Genomic DNA, 17,559 nt, shown 5'->3' on the forward strand with positions numbered 1-17,559 from the left:
GTCCTCGCAGCATGGCACAGTTATGTAAGACTCTGTACCCGGGAACATACTCATGGGAGTCAAGACCACTAACACGTCAGGCTTCTCCAGCTGTGGGGAGGGCGAGCGTGAACAGGGAAGGCCTCAGGAAGCATGGACAGAGACGAAACACCTGCCGATAAGTAGTGCACACTGGGTTTCCAACGCCCAAAGTTAAAGAGAAACCCTTGGACCTATTAAATTATTTGGAAGAAATTTAGGTGCCCAATTTTCAGTAACATCAGGATCAGCAAAGCATGTCTGAAAGATTTCAGCATCTGAGTAGAAGGGAGAAGGGCTCCCACACTCGAGGAACCAGAGGAACCTGTTGACTGTCATGACCTTAAGAATCTAATAATGCACTGGGCTTTTAACCCCAGTGCTGGGAGGTAGAGCAGAGGGAAGTGAATCTCTGTGAGGTCGAGGGCAGCATGGTCTACAGAGCAAGTTCCAGGACAGCCAGGGCTGTTACACAAAAAAACTCTGTCTTGAAAAAGTAAAATTAAAAAAAAATTAAAAATTTTAAAAAGGAAGAGGAGGATCAGAATCAGAATCTGATAACACAAGTGAGTTTGGAATGTGTGCTCCTACCTGAGTTCTATAAACAGTGAGGGCTGCCGGGTAACAAGCTCACCGTGTTCTCTAGCGCATTCAGTCCTCAAGGTGCCTCTGTGGGCTGTCTGCATTAAGTAAACACACTGGATGGCTTCAACGACAGGCTTGCTTCCTCATAGCACTGGAGACTGCGGTGTCCACAGCGGTGAGGACCGTGAGCAAAGAGCTGTTCAGACATCTCCCCTTGTACATGACTGTCTTACCTGTGTCTTCACACTCTCTCCCCACCGTATGTGTCTGTGTCCAAATTCTTTTTCATCATACCAGTCATAGTGGCACGCCTTCATGACTTCAATCAACTTAATCTCCCCTTTAGAAGATCCCATCTCCAAGTGGCTGCAGAGATGGCTTAGAGGGTAAGAGTCCTTCAGAGGATGAGGGCTGGGTTCTCAGCACCCACCCGGTGGCTCAGCACTGCCTGTAACTCTGGTTCCGAGAGATTCAATGACCTCGTTTGACTCCTGAGAGTGCCAGATAGTACACACACAACCAAACACTCGTGCACATTTTAAAAATCCCATTTCTAAATGTTCTTACGTTCTTAACACCACCGGGCTGAGGTGTTAAGACTTGGGCTTCAACACATGAACTTGAGTGGGATGGGCATCAGTCTTATACATTATGAGATAATCTGTTTACAACTGAGGAAGCAGAAGAATGAGGGAGGGCAATCAGGAGTCCAGTATGAGCAAAATATCATAATGAGACCCACTATTTTGAATATTAACTATAAGAATGTCAAGACATGCTTCTAGGCCAGGTGCTCTTCAAAGAGCACTGTATGTTCACCTAAGACCCTTTTCCTAACCCCATCCCCTAACCCCCAACCCCATACCCTTGCATCCAGAAGCACCACATGGCCTCTTATCAAGTTTCAACTCCCCAGCTGCGGTATTTTCCTGTGTATCTAAATCACCACCAGACTGTGGCGTTCAACCCCGGGCTCAGCACTTTGGTAAGAACTCAGTGAGCACTTGATGAATAAATTAATATTGTAACTCAAAAAGAAACAAACAAACAAACAAAAACCCGACAAAAACCATGACCTCACTTACCCAAATGGTGTAGAAAATTATAATATCGAATATCATAGTACAGCTTTTTCTTGTTTAAGAATCCATGCCTGCTTATGGAAGGATGGCTCAAAAGTACCCACCATGTAAACTTTAGGACCTAAGTTCATATCCCCGCCACATGTGGGGTCTTGCCCTTGTAATTCCAGTTCTGGGAGAAGGGACTGGGCAGAGACAGAATAATGCTTGGAGCTCATTGGATAGTCAACTAGCCAATCAGTAAACTCTGGTTCAGTGAGCGAGACTCTGTCTCAGAAACTAAGGTGAAAAGTAGCTGAGAAAGACGTCGGGGTTAGACCTCTAACCATATGTGTACACATGCACCAGCACGCACACATTTACACTCCCACGGGAACACAAACACGCCTACATCTCACACATATGTATACGTGCATATATAAGAAAAATATTGTTGAAGGTGCATGTCTTATTAACGGAAGCTTCGTCTGGAGGAGGGAGGTATTTCTGTTCAGGCCTCAGTGTAAGCCATTTCCTTAGGGGTCGGGTGGAGAATTAGGAGTGACGATCCTCTAACAAGAGCTGAGGAAGCCGAGGATTGGGAAGAATACATCAAAAGACCAGAGAGGATCCTTTCCTCTTCAACGGATTTTCTGAAGAGCCCTGTGGGTTGCCATAGCAACAGCAACACTTTGTAGTCCCGCCCCTTCTCGGCTTTCTACCTGCGGGTGAGGGAGGGCTGGAGGCATCAGCCTCCTGCCACAGTAGGGTGTCCTCCTTCAGGCTCTTGAGAGCCAGAGCTAGGGGAAGGCTCGAGAGAGACAACAACAGGGGTTGAAGCAGCCAGGGGGTGAGGGAAAGAAACTGAGGGGATGGGGAGGGACGTACCCTGCCAGGAGGTGAAGGCTAAAGCGTGGGCAGGAGTGACAGAGGAATAAAGGAGGAAGCTGCTGCCGTTGGCAAATAATCACAGCTGGGCCAGCAGTTCTCAGAGCTGATTATCCTGTGATCCCCTGCTTAATTGATTTTACACAACCTCCTGACTGCGCAATTGGGAGCCTGCGACAGGAAAGGCAGTTTTCAAAGGACAGCTGATTGCTCAAGCGGACACCCCACACAGAATTGTTTACTGGAGCTTCTAATGACTTCTTATTCTCAACCGAGCCAGAAAATGTCTTCCTAAAGACGAGGTGGAGAGGATGCCGGGCCTGTGGGTATCGCTACAGTGCGTAATGATCAGTCTTCCTAATCAAATCAGCGACTTTATGGCGAGATTCCCCGGTTCTGCCCTAACAATATGTCACAGAAACGCTAAACGAACAGCCATTATTGTCTTCTAGGGATCTTCTTTCCGTTTATTCTAAGTCGAACATAATTCTATTTGGTGGTAATTTTGGCGAGATTTAAAGAGAGTAGAGGATTAGGGGTAATCGTAAATTATATCCATACCATTGATACATTAGGAAATCATGGAGTCAGAAAAAAATATTCAAGTTTACCAGCGTTTTCTTTTAGGGAAAACTTACCAGTTCTATCAAAACCACAGAGAAAATGTATCCAAACAATACCGAGAGTCAATCACGGTCCATTGAAAACCAAACGGGAGAAATATACAAGCCTGCAGCCACTCCCAGCAAGCACAGCCCCTCATTACCAGCAACAAGACAGTTAATTTACTTAGCCACCCGCTGCCAGCATCAGCCTTTGTCTTCCTCACACCTGCTGCTGCTCCAGCATGATGCATTTAATAAATATGTTTATAAGCCCGCAATCTATTTCTGCACTATTTTTGCCTGCTTTTACACCAAACTTCATTCACGGGGAGGAAACATGGTATTTGTCCCATTGGTGGATGACCTTTCTTACTATGCTCCTAGATCTTACAAAGCCTGAGGATGAGCATGGTGTTAGCATTCTGTCTAAGCTCCGCCCTACAGTTACCTGGCAACAGCCAGGTATGCCGACTCACTATAAAAGGGGCTGCTTGGCCCCTCTGCTCTCTCTTGCTCCTCCCTTCTTGCTCCCACTCTTCCCCCATTCCCTTCACTCCCCCTCTCTCCACTTGCTCAAGGCCAGGCCCTGGCTCATCTCTCTCTCTCTCTCTCTCTCTCTCTCTCTCTCTCTCTCTCTCCCCTTTCTCTCCCTCCCTCCCTCCCCTAATTCTATACTATACTGTCCTGTGGTTGGTCCCTCAGGGGGATGCGATGCCTCAGGATGGGCCCCACCGAGCACGCCCTTACCTCCATACCTGACTGCACCTCCACAGGACATATCCCCCCCTCTCTTTATCTTTTTATAAACACATCACATCATTAGCTGCCGAGCCCAGCAGAAGGTGGTGGGGCTGACACCTTTGTGTCATAGTCAGCAGTGAAACATCAGGCCAAGGAAAGGGACAAGGACACACGAGTATCCAGGAAGTCTGCGGCTCCTGCTTCTCCTGACTCTAGAAGGAAGGTGCAGTGCTGCATAGGTAGGAATGTGCGTGTTAAGATGGACGGTTAAATAGAGTTCGCTTCATTTGGGTTTATGAAAACGGTCCATGAAAAGGCAGGTGACTGGCAATGCCACCTAGGTATGGAACAATTAGGGATTGTTTGATCATCTTCAAAAACAGAGATCCAGTCTCCAAAATTTGCATGTGACCTTCTTCTTTGGGCTAAACCAATGGCTCACCTGAGGGATGGCTCAGTGGCCAGACGGCCTCTATTCTGTTCCCAGCACCCACATGATGGTTCACAAGCACCTGTAACTCCAGTTCTAAGCGATCCTACATCCTATCCTGACTTCTGCAGGATGTGGTCCACATAGATACACACAGGCAAAGCACTCCTATAAATAGTAATTGTAACAATCTTCTTTAAAAAATGTTCACCCATCACCCCATATGGCCATTGTTGACCGTGTCAGAAGTCCGAATGTCCCAGGGGTTACTTTTTCAAAGACAGGGGTCAGCTGTCCAGCGGAACAAAGATGGACCAGTAGGATGGGATTGTACAAGTATGACAGGCCTGCCACTAACAGTCATGCAACTATGTTTCTGAGTCTGTATCAGTTAGCTATTGCCATGTAACAAAACAACTCAAAGTTGAATGGATTAAAGAAACAGCCGCTCAGTTAATGGGCTCAGCTGATCTCAGCTTGGTTTAAGTATCCATCTGTGGTTACCTGATGCATCTCTCGTTACAGAACTTAGGTAGCCTCAGCTAGGACAACTCTGCTTTAACCGGCTTATCTCATTCTCCGGCAAACTACTGCAAGATTGTTTTCATGGTAGTAGAGAGGATGATGGTAAGCCAGTGGCATGGAAGGGTGGACCAGGGGTTTTCAGGGAAGGAGGAGGATGAGAATAGGAGGGAGGGAAGAAGAAATGAAAGGAAGCAAACAGGGAGAAGAGGAAGGGAGGGAGGGGAGGAGGGAGGGATGGAGGGAGAGAAGGAGGGACAGAGAGAGAACAGTGTGTGATCTTTTGAGACCTAAACTCAACATGGCTCTTTAAGCCTGCCTTTTCTTCAGGTGGTCCTGCTTCCTAGCTGGTTGCCATGCAACGGCTGACAAATCATGAAGTGTCTTTAGCAGATTCGACATAATAAAACAAAAACCTTAATGACATTTGGGGCACAGAACGTCCTGAGACAGTTTCTTCGTGGCCTTTGCCACATTTGAGGGAGGGAATGTCTTGAGAGGAATTTTATTTGTGAATATCATTCGCCTTGTCCCAAAGGCTTTCAGGCAGTCTGCGACATGAATGCACACACACATATCTCAGCGTGCTAAGGAAGAAGCACAGAATTGAGACAAGTCAAAATCGCTGTAAGGGGGAAATCAAGTCCAGCTCTGAGTGATAAAGAGACGCTAGCATAAATATACAAATATTGCTATAGGGATATACCGTGGGTCTCATTAAATCTTATACTGGCTCTGTATTTCCTAGAAACAACAAAACAAAAGGTAAAATGTTGTCTTAGTCAGGGATTCTATTCCTGCACAAACATCCTGACCAAGAAGCAAGTTGGGGAGGAAAGGGTTTATTCAGCTTACACTTCCACATTGCTGTTCATCACCAAAGGAAGTCAGGACTGGAACTCAAGCAGGTCAGGAAGCAGGAGCTGATGCAGAAGCCATGGAGGGATGTTACTCACTGGCTTGCTTTCCCTGGCTTGCTCAACTTGCTCTCTTATAAAACCCAGGACCACCAGCCCAGAGACAGCAGCACCCACAATGGGCTGGGCCCTCTCCCTTGATCACTAATTGAGAAAATGCCTTACATCTGGGTCTCATAGTGGCATTTCCTCAACCGAGGCTCCTTTCTCTGTGTTAACTCCAGCTTGTGTCAAGTTCACACACAAAACCAGCCAGTACAAAAGTGTTCCCCAAGATGTGTCACCCAAGTTGCCCAGTAGTAGAACAAGAAAGATTTCCTGGCACGAAGCCTGCCTCCCAAGCCCCAGGGTGGTTTGCTAAGAAGCCCTTCCTGCTCATTGCTCCACTCCCAAGCCCCAGTGTGGTTTGCTGAGAAGCCCTTCCTGTCCATTGCTCCACTGGATACTTTGTTTCCACACTGCAGTAACGCATGCTCCGTAGGTCCGGAATGGGTGAGCTGAACCCACAAACCAGCAGCAGTGACCATGTCTGGACTATGGTTAAAAACTGCCGCGGGTTTTCATGGGACAAGGCGAAAAGCCACGGTATAGATCGTTTCCATTAGTCAGTGGCGCAGTGTTTCCCTTTAAAAGAAATCTGAGTGTTGGGGTCACGGGGTACAAATAATGAGGATAGGACCACCAAAGTCAGAATTAAACCGAAAGCAACTTTATTCACCGCAGGAAAATGCTTCTAACCTGTTAGGGTCACGGTAAGTCCTTTTAGGGGGCACGAGCGAACAGCCCCCCTTTTGAAGCATAAACCCACAAGCAGGTGTTCAGAGGATAATAAGGAATTCGTATATTGAGGGTTAGTCCTTGAACCCAGGATGTGGCAGATATCAGGACCGTGGTACAGGCTCAAAGCTACTACTCTGAGGCAGCCATCTTAGATCTCAACCGTTATGGCGCTCCGCAGGCCTTGAGGGCATGCAGTAAGATGGGGATGGCAAACCGATGGCGGCAATTACTCTGGGCTCTTCACTGAGTTCCGAGTCTTAGAGTTAACTCTGTGTAGATATCAGTATTAATTAAACAAGAACTCGGACTGAGTACCGGCAAGGCAAGTTTGTAAACGTGGAAACCAAGGATTTGAGAAGCCAGGCCTTGCCTGGGACATCCATTTATGAGCCCACTGGTTCCTGAGGAAACTTTCCGGAAAGAGTTCATTAATAAATATTTCTCTGAATGGAGTTGTACACCACAGGACCAAAGATGGTTGTCTCAAAGTAGCTAATATACTCCTCCTTTTTAGCTTCGTATAAAGGAAGATATCAGAATTTGTGTCAACAATTGTTTATACTAATTACAAAGGAGTTAACTCTAAATACTCAAAGAAGGTCACTTCAAAACAGTTGCCTTATGCCAGCTGCTCTGGATGCTCCAATGATTTCTAAGAAAAAGTGGGAATTTCTTCCCCAAGCAGAAAACGGACAGACTTTTCCTGTCTTCCAAATTGCTGTATCAGAGTTCAGAGTTCATAACCACCGCCTCAAGTGGATGTACAGAGCGGAATGAGAAAGAAATATAAAAGTCGCCAGGATCAAAATGGAGTCACTTAGGTCAATTATATTTGTTAAAGTAAAAAACGCCAGTAAGTTAAGAAGGAAGGGCTGAGTTCTTATATTTGAGTATCTGGTAACAGTTCTCCTAGGCTGCTAGCCTCTGCAGATGCTACCAACGCGTCCTGTAGCATCCACAGGAACATCTGCCCAACAACTGGCTTCTCAGTCTCAGACCCACACCAGTCACTGCGGCAAGGACTATTGTTTCAAAATAGCTCACGGACTCCTCTCCATTCGGACGGAGGTGCTTCAAAAGCATAGCTGTTTGACTGCGCATGTGCAGGCTGCGTTCTCGTTGTGGCATTCAACCCCCTTCAAGGAAGAAAGTTCCAAAGAAGTACCACTATGCCTCGGAGAAAACCTCGCTTGTTTCTTCTTTACGCTTGAGGTGGCAGTAACATCTGGACACAAATACGAGCAGACAAAACCAATATGATACGAATAGCTCAGGCTTCTCCAGACCCCGCGGTGCGCAAGAGCTCAGACTTCTCCAGACCCTGCGGTGCGCAAGCTTTTGATCAGCCATGGGGAGGTAAATAAAACACAGGCCTATCATGGCTGACAGAAGTCAACCTCAAAAATTAAACGTTAATTTTTAATACGCTATCTAAATATGGGTTTACCTCTATAATTAGGAGCCTCGATTTGAGTGCCTACAGTAATAAAGGAAAGCACAAAGCCATAAGGAATAACAAGCTGCCTTCAAAACAAAACAAGGCTCCCAGACTTTCACAGCACACAGGAGGGATGTGTGTATAGACAGAGAGGGGAAGGGGGGGAAGAGGGGGAGGGGAGGGGAGAGAGAGGGGGAAAGAGTATAACTCTCCTACTAGAAATGGCATTAATGCTTGAAATACAGACCTAATCACCTGAAGGGCTCCCTCAAACCGTTACTGCACTCCGTATCTCATTGGCAACACAGGAGTTTAAGAAACTCACTCGGAGATGAATGGTTGTTGAGCATAACCAGATGAAACCAAGTCTGCTAAGCTCCTTGAGGTCATTAGACCCTTGCCTGGAGCTCAGCAGTTCCCAAAACTGTAGATTAGGCCCTACCACTAGAGGCCTTCTGGTGCCATTTTGTTGCTTCTTCGGAATACTGAGACTGAGCCTAAGGTCATGTGCACGCTGCCCAGGCTCTCGGTCACCAAGCTTTATTCGCAGCCCTCTCCTGACGGTTTATCCTGAGACAGGCCGGGAACTCACTCTGCAGCTCAGGCAGGCTTCTGGCCTCTGATCCTCTTGCTGCTGTCTTTGGAGATTTGAGACCTGCCCCACCCTGGGCTTCTCTGACTTCATTTGATGGAAGCAATAAGGAAATGTCCCCCACATGGAGTCTCCCATTTGCGCTCAAACTCCCTGTGCCCTTTTAGGAGATAGGCCTGGAGAAACAAGCCAGTGAGAGACAAGGTCAGTGAGAGACAGCTGTAACATGTAGCCCTTGAAACTTAAGGGAGCTGGTGAGGCAGCTGGGCAAACAGAAGTGTGGGCCTCCATGCCACTACACAGGATGCTGTTGGAGACGAAGAGGGGGACTCAGATGCCCAGGGTTGCCCCCAAGAGAATAAGGTTCCTCTTGTCTCCTTATTCTTTACATCAAAGTCACCAGACCAGTGAACCCTGTGTTTGCACTCTGATGCAGAGCCTCTGGGCGCCAGGGAAACTGTCACTATTAGGAAAGGAACTCCCAGTGGCTGGTGCTGCACACAGACCTCCTGTAGCCCACCGCGGAGAGCCGCCGATGCACTCAGCTATTCTGATCAAAATCTTCTTCGGACCGAATCTGATGCCTACACATGAAGAAGCGCAATGGAACCCCTGGACCAGCCAGCTAAGGTCCTGGACACTGGAAGATCACTTGTATACAACCCACCCGCTTTTCCCAGTTCCTCGTTTACTACAAGCTGTACTGAATAAAATAAACAAACGCCCCAGGGCAGACCCAAAAAAGGACAGAGCTGCCTCCTGGCCCATCGTTCATTTCTTAAAGCACTCTTTTTTTTTTTTAACGATTTATTTATTCATTTATTATATATAAGTACACTGTAGCTGTCTTCAGATACACCGGAAGAGGGAATGGGATCTCTTTACAGATGGTTGTGAGCCACCATGTGGTTGCTGGGAATTGAACTCAGGACTCTGGAAGAGCAGTCGGATGCTCTTAACCACTGAGCCATCTCTCCAGCCCCGTTCATTTCTTTAGGAACTGTTGTTCACGCCCTGCATCCTGTGCTACAATTCCACTGGGTCATTGCTTCTACCAGGACCGTCTGCTGTTTCCCTGTCTCGTAAAGTGAGACCAGTACAATCAAATGACCAACCAGCTGTCCTCTCCCGACCCTCTTCCCTACTGTCTTCTCCCTTAGCAGCAAGCTCTGTAGTGAGGGTGACTGTAACCTCACCTCAGGTTAATCCCTGTTCCTCCTGAGCTTGATCTAGGCAGGTTCTTGCTCCTTCTGCATTACTGACTGAGAAGGCTAGGCTGACTCCATGACAGGTTTCAAATTGGCAGTTTACCGAGACTAGGCCTAAGAACTGGGCAAGTACAGGCAAGTCAGTTAAAAAGAAACAACAGGCTTCAGGCAGCAAGCCCTGGGTTGGATTTCCCCAGCACCAAATAAATCAGACAAATCCCAGCACTTCAGAGGTGGAAGCAGGAGGTGCCACGTGATAGAAGCTCGTCCTTAGCTACACCCGAAGCTTGAGGCCAGTCTGAGATACACAGAACCTGTCTCCAAAAACTGATGAAAATGCCAGGTAGCTAGCTAGCTAGGAAGGTACGCATTAATCAGGCTTGGAGGCCGTTGAGAATGCACCCCTCCTTCCGGTTTCCCTGGCAACACTAGGAAGGGAAGCCCTTCTTTAGGATTTAAATTACCATATGAAAAAATGGAGTCATCTGGCTTCCTTTGAAGCCAGTTGGGGACCGGACATTCTAAACTACCTAAAAGCTACGTACTGTAATCTCTTCCTTTTAAGAGTTAAATCCAGCTGAGCCGGTCAATTACCTCCCTAGGAGACCACCTCTCCCTAGAAAGCTGGTCTTCCTAAAGTAGTGCTAGGAAAGGGGGGAACTGTCCCTTCAACAAGATAATGTACCCATCTTGGCCAGAGCTCCGCCCTCCACAAAGGTGCAGCACAGCAGAGCCGCTCACTTTTTAACTTCTTTTCTTTTCTCACCCTTTCGCCCTTTTGGCTACTGGCACAAACCTGGGAACGCTTTCCCGGAAGCTCTGGGCGTGGCTTCCTCCATCCCTCTCTAAAGTGCCTCTCCCCCTTCTAGTATGAGGCCGCTTCCCAACCTCCTTTGCAATCGACCTGGTTTCCCCCCCTTCTCTTTCCCATCTCCTTCCTCCGAGCAGTTGTGGAGATTGACAGCTTGTGTGCTCTGATATTTTTTCCTCTCAAACTCTAATAAAATTGTCTCAGAGAGCTCCCTATTGATTAAGGAGACTAAGAATCCAGAAGAAGGAACCCAATTTCCCCGTGGTTCAGCACGACATTGAAGGATCTCCAGTTTCCCCAGTGATTTAGAACGACAGCAGTGGAACTCATTTCCCAAGAAACAGGAAAAAACGGGATCCTAACAGTGTTAACAATAAAATAATCCTAACTACTATCGCGTGTTTACTATGGCCCGACTCCGTTCTAAACACATTCCCAGCATCAGTTCACGTGATTTTAACGGTAACCCTACAACATAGTGTCACTGGGGTAGACAAGCTGTAAACGGCCTCAGATGCCTGGAAGATAACGAGAAAGAAAGCCATGCCTTCTGAGTTAGTATCAAAGAAAGAAGACAGGCTCAACAAGCCACAGGGCAAGAGAGGGCAAGGGCACTTCAGAGATGAGAGACAAAAAAGGAAAAGTTGTAGGCAAACCACCGTGCCACGTGACAGAAGCTCTGTAAACACAACTGCATAGAAGGAGAATTTCCCAAAAGGAGGAATGTATTTTCTCTCTAAGGGGGTAATTATTCCTCCTATTTCCTCATTATGGTCTTGGGTGAATCAGCCTTCCTGAAAAGAGATCTCCTGGCCAGGTGACTCACAGACCCAGCAGGATCAACTGTCAAGCAAGCAGATAGTAGTAGTATGTAGTAGTCTCACCATTGGAACAGAGCAGAAGTCATGATTCTACCTCCCCATCCCCAACTCCCCCCTCCCCCAGCCAGAGGTTGACCAGAAGGCCCAAGCAGTGACCAGATTGACGTTTACTTTGCTAGTGATACTAGAAAAATAGGAAGTGGGGCATAAAGCTGACCATGAAGGAACAGTTCACCCTCAACGACTTCTAATGCTACTGTAACATTCCCCTTTCAAGATTAAGACCCTAAAATCATTCAGGACCCAGATCCGAGACCAGTACCTCCAAGAACTTCTGTCCTGTCTGGCCTGCAGCAAGGACAAGACCAATAATGTTTTCATCTTCCGGCCAAGGACACAATTCAAGGCCCCTTTTCCTGAACCTCCCAACCCATTTCTAGCTCTTCTTGTCATCAGTCAGAGTAATTATCTTCTCCAGTTTGGGGTAAAAAGGCTTAAGAGCCTGCTCCAGGTCATATACTGTGAGGAAGGACACAAGGCCTCAGAACTGAGGTGAGCCCACCTTGCATAAGCATTACCATAACACTCTTGTGTGGTTTGAATGAAAATGTCTCCCACAGGCTTGGGTATTTCAACCTTTGCTTCCCATAGCTGATGGGAGAGGCTCAGGAGCTTTGCCTGTGTGGAGAAAGCATACCACTGAACGAGTGTCCACAGCCCCACCCCCACCTCCAGTTTTCTCTCTCTGCACAATGTTTGTGATTGAAGATGTGAGCTCTCACCTTTCTGCCCCTGCCACCATGGCCACCACTTGCCGTCATACCTCCAGGCCATGATGGATACGTATCTCCCTGAACCATAATCCAAAATAAACTCTTTCTGCCATAAGTTGTTTTTGGTCATGGTTGTTTCTATCACAACCACAGGGAAATAACTGTCACACCCCAACTGTAAGGGAAGTTCCTTCACACCTCAGTGTGGTTGGAGCAGAGTCAGGATGGGACCTGAGCTCAAGAGTCAGGCACTAGGTGGGCTTGACAGAAGAAAGGAAGGAAATGGATGAGATACGTATTCCATATGAAACCCCAGTGATGGTCCAAAGAGAAGAAGACAGCAATGTAGGTTGGCAGGAGGCAAGTTTTAGAACAGGCTAGACCATACTGGGCATCTTCTATGCCAGACAAGCACTGGGAATGACCACCAGGCCATGGGTTCCTGGGCTTTCTTTCTGGTATTTTACCAATGTCACACTTGACTAATGAACCTGGGAGATCCAATAAGTCAAAAAGCAGCCATTGCAGACTAAACTCCTATAGAAGTAAGTGGTCACCTCAAAGCAGCATGGCTCTCAGGGTCCAGTTGTAAAGCTTTGGGGAAACAGTAGAGCTGAAGGGAGAGGAAAGGGGCAGCTAAGAGTGGAGGAGCTGGGAAAAGTAAAAGGAGTGTTACACTATGCAGTGCAACACTTTTTTTTAATGGTTATTTTGAGACCTAGTGCTTCCGATGTAGTTCAGGCTGGCTCTGAATTTAGGGCTATTTCTTATTTAAGCCTCTTAAGTTCTAGAATTTCAGGCATATGCCCGTGTGTGTGTATGTGTGTGTGTGTGTCTGTGTGTGTGTGTGTGTGTGTGTATGTTTTTATGTGTATGAATGTGTATGTGTGTATGTGTATGTATTGACTTTGTGTATATGTATATGTGTGTATGTATGTCTGTATATATGTATGTATGTGATGTATGTTTGTGTGTGTAAGTCTATGTGTGTATGTGTGTATGTGTATATGTTTATGTAGGTGTATATGTGTATATGTTTGTGTATATGTATATGTGTGTATGTTTGTGTGTATCTGTATGTTTATGTGCATGTGTATGTATGTATGTGTGTATATGTACATATGTGTATATGTGTATGTATGTGTATATATGAGTATATGTTTGTGTGTGTGTATATGTGTGTGTGTGTGTGTGTGTGTGTGTGTGTGTGTGTGTGTTCCTGGTGGTCACTTCTCAGCTTTCTGGCTAAAATCAAACGTAGGGCTTGACTACAAGTATCATAGCCTTTTCTCTCTAAAGTGTTAACCCATTGCTCTGGACACAGGAGTGTCAGAAGAAAAGGAGTGATTCTCTTCTTCCTCCACTTCTACCCATATTTGTTAGCAAAATGTGCAGGAACATGAAGTTTTTTCAAGAGAAAAAAAAAACTTTCCACTCATAACAAATAAATGTAAAAAATCTTTTCTCCATAAAACTGAGCCAGCTCCCGCTTCGCTCCGTGCATCTGACATCTTTTAGGGAGGCTTCTCACCATAATGCAGATGCCCTGGCAAAGCACCTGCTACCTGCAGACTTCCGGTCCTCTCAGGAACCTAGCGAGGTGCTTGCCATGCCGGGTCACGGTCCCCTTCTCCCCCACCATAGGAAACCTGCAGAGGACCATCACCTCTCCCGCTTCCCTGCTTCCCTCGCTGCTCTCTGGTCTCGCGCTGGCATTGACTGTGAGCTCCTATGACTTCCATCCATTCCCGCCATCTTCTGGCTCAGCTACCATCCTGCCCAGACTTCACATCTACCGTATACAGCCAGGTTGACGCTCTTCCCTATCTCTACCCTTCTGCGGCCCCCAGGGTAGAGCGGCAGACTTGATGAGAGCCGTTCTTGAATGTCCGCCACTAGCAGAACCCTGGACCTGCAGCCATCCTAACCTCTGCCACCCACGTCGTGATAACAACTCCAGCTTCAGAGTTTGTCCTCTGCTGGGCAACAGGGGTGGTGCTGGGGAAGCCTCAGGACTAACACCCCCACCCACCCACCCCCACCCCTGGCAGGCAACAAACACTCAATAATGACTGTCAAGTCAGACTGGTGGAGCAGACTTGTAATTCTACTCTCCAGAAGGAAAATGAAAGAAGGAAAGAGAGAGAGAGAGAGAGAGAGAGAGAGAGAGAGAGAGAGAGAGAGAGAGAGGAAGGACAGAGAGAGAAAGGGAGGGGGCTGTTGAATTATGACTGATACAAAGAATAAAAGAAGTTTTAAAACTTATTAATTTCAGACATTAAAATCCTTTAAATGCAACAGCAATGCTTTTCCGCTGTGCGGTTCCTGCTGACTGACTCTGGCATCCTCTCTGCCAGGCTTCTAGCAGCGCGTCCTGCCTGAGTGCTACAGAACAATCATCACTCACACGCCCAGTAATGAGCCCGCAGCTCGGCGGAACTCTGAGTCACTGCAAGAACCCAAATTGCGTTCCGTGGGATTTCAGATCTGACAGTGGCTTTGTGCTTGACATGGCAGACCCATGACTGGACGTTTGAGAGGCCAGCAGAGGACAGGGTGAGAGAGTGTAGGGGGCCGCTTTAACATTCGCCACCACAAGATGGCGCTGGCTTCCACTGCGCCCCACGTGGAAGGCCAGGATAGCTCCCGCCATTACAAGATGGTGCTGGCCTCCGCCGCGCCAGTCAACTTCCTTTCAGGAAGTTAACTGTGTGCGCATGTGCAAGAGTGCCTTCGTGCCAGGTCTTTGCCCACTCCGGGGCGTGCCTAATGAGATCATGGGTAAGTGACCAATCAGGTGTGGATGCGCCGCGCTAGGGTGTATATAAGCTGCGCCATGCGGGCGTGCGGGGGCTCTCCTTAAGATTTAATAAAAGTTTTGGCTGCCGCAAGGATTCATATGTCCCCGCGTGTTTTCTTGCTGGCGAGGCCGCGCGTGGGACAAGAGAGGATACAAATTAGTTACCATCACAACCCACTGACACATGACAGTCTTCAGTCTCCGATTATGATTTTTAGAAATATCTCTAAAGAAATTTCTATTATCCGTGAAATTCCTACTTAAAGAGAAAAGGGCCAGGTGTGGTGACCCAGCACGTAACCCAAGCACTTAGGAAGCAGAGGCAGGGGGATTGTTGCAAGTTGAAAGCCAGTCTGTATTGCATAGAGAGTGTAGAGCCAACCTGGGATTCAGCTACTTAACTCTGTTTCTTTGATGATCATACAGTTCAAAAGTCTAAAGAAAATAATTCAATGAGATTTTGAAATTTCAATTATGCTGATTTTCCTCTTTTGGTCTTTTTCCTTAATTATTGTTGTTGTTGGTGGTGGTGGTGGTGATGGAGTGTGTCTGTCTGAGTGAAGCCTGTACCGCAGAGATGTTACCTACACAGAGGAGACACAGGAGAGAGGCCTGTGGGTGTGTCTGTGGGGGAACTATCTTGATTGTTATTTAATGTAGGAAGGCCTGGCTCACTCTGTGTGGCACCATTTCCTGAGAAGTTCTGGGCTTTGTAAGAAAGCTAACTGTGAGCCTGCGAGCGATACCAGGCAGCATTTCCCCAGGGTTTCTTCTTCAGGATCCAGCCTACGTTCCTGTCCTGACTTCCGGTGGTCATGGACTGTGACCCGGAAGTGCAAGCCAAAATAAACCCTTTCCTCCGTAAGCTGCGTATAGGCTACTTTACCACAGCAGCAGGATAAAGGTAGAACAAGGTCCCCGGAGAAACCTCTAGAACAGACTAGCCGATTCTTGTTAGTTCGTTCCTTCTGCGAGAAGCTATTCCCAGTGCTACCAGGACCACGAAGGGGAGCTCCGAATCCCAGAGCCAAAACCGAACCCTACCACCAACCTTCCATTTCGATTTGACTCTTCTGTCGTGCCCAGGAGAAGACAGAAGATAAACAATAAAGCTTCAGGGGAGGTTTTACTCTCTGACTTCTCATTACATTAGTATTCACTTATCCACCAGACTTTTATTCTCTTCCCCAAAGCAAACAGTTGCAAGCTTTGCACAAGAGGAAGAAAAGCTAGCGTGACGATTAAATCTTTCCTGTCAGACCCCAAGCCTCTGGGCAGCTCTGAGAGGCAACAGCTGAGATGCTTATGGACAGGAAACAGAGGGATGGTAGAAAGGGACAATGTCACAGTGGTGCTGTTTTCCTGTCCTGCTGGGGGAACCTGCTGGGGACACTGAAATGTGTAGTTTGGGATTGGGAGAGCATCTCCCACAGGCTGCTAGTGGCACCACCCACAGAGGTGCCCTGTGGTCTCAGCTCCACAAAAAAAAAAAAAAAAGTCTCACCACTTCATTTAATCTCCATTGAAAGCCTAGGGCACGCGACTATTTTTAAAATGAAATACATTATTCTAATTAAGCCACAAGTAAAAGTAACCCAAAGCTTGTTTAAGAAAGTGTGTTGCCTTGAAGTAGATGTCCTTCACAGTCTCAACCCTTTAAACAGCGGGTCCCCTGGTGGTGGTGCCGTGTGGAGAGGTTTAGTGTGGAGAGGTTTAGGAGGTTCAGCCTTGTTGGAGGAAGTATGGAGAGTACCGGTTTTGCTTGCCACCAAGATATGACCCTCAGCCTTCTGGTTCAGCTATGAAGCCCTCACTCCGTCACTGTGGTCTCTAACGCTCTACCTCTTCTATAAGTTGCCCTTCCTGATCATGGTATCTTACCAGAGCGATAGAAAAGTACCTAATACAGGAGCTATGCAGACACTGGCCCAACCCCAAACTCTATACATCTCAGTGGACTTCAATATAGTTAGAGTGTCCGTTCTGAAGCACTGAAAACTCTCTTAGGGCTTTACATTTGATTATCAACTACAGAAAGGGGGAGGGGGAGGCAGGAAGGGGAGGAAGAGGGGGGAAGGGGAGGGGAAAGGGAGGGAGAGAGGAGAGGAGGAGGGAGAGAGAACAAAAGAAATCATGACAGTTGAAGCAATATACTATTTTAATCACGATTGTATATGTAAGCAATTCAGTTTTAGGGAGATTAAGTAATAAAAAGGGAAATTAAATATTAAATAATGGGATGGCAAGATAAAAAGCCTGGTGACCTGAGTTGGATGCCTGAACCCCAGGTAAAGGTGGAAGGAGATGACCACCTCTACGACATTCTCTGGCCACACGTGTATCGTGGCAAATGTGCTCCCACACACATCACGCACACATGCGGTAATATTTATTTATATGGGTGCATACAGGATGCCGCTGAGGTGCCTCCTGTCTTGATGGGAACAACAGAAATGACGAAACTGCTAGCTTTCAAACAGAAGGTTTATGTCTTCTTTTTCGAAAAGAGCATGTGTTCTCTGCAATTCCTACTTCCTCTTGGGTACCCAAGACATTGGAAGGAGGCGAG

At 47.1% G+C, this 17,559-nt stretch overlaps 1 long non-coding RNA gene across 2 annotated transcripts; it reads left to right on the forward strand.

Annotated features, from left to right (window-relative positions):
* The first annotated feature begins 407 nt into the window (after positions 1-407).
* LOC120093894 (uncharacterized) lies at positions 408-9,321 on the forward strand. Of its 2 annotated transcripts, XR_005487615.2 has the most exons (4): positions 408-989; positions 1,481-1,588; positions 3,180-4,137; positions 9,014-9,321. It is a non-coding gene; the product is annotated as an uncharacterized LOC120093894 (long non-coding RNA). The 2 variants fall into 2 exon arrangements; XR_010053527.1 differs by lacking the exons at positions 408-989; positions 1,481-1,588 and having other exon boundaries at positions 1,597-4,137.
* Positions 9,322-17,559: the final 8,238 nt, after the last annotated feature.

Source organism: Rattus norvegicus, chromosome 7 (genome assembly GCF_036323735.1).
Source record: "Rattus norvegicus strain BN/NHsdMcwi chromosome 7, GRCr8, whole genome shotgun sequence".
In the NCBI taxonomy this organism is placed as follows: domain Eukaryota; kingdom Metazoa; phylum Chordata; class Mammalia; order Rodentia; family Muridae; genus Rattus; species Rattus norvegicus.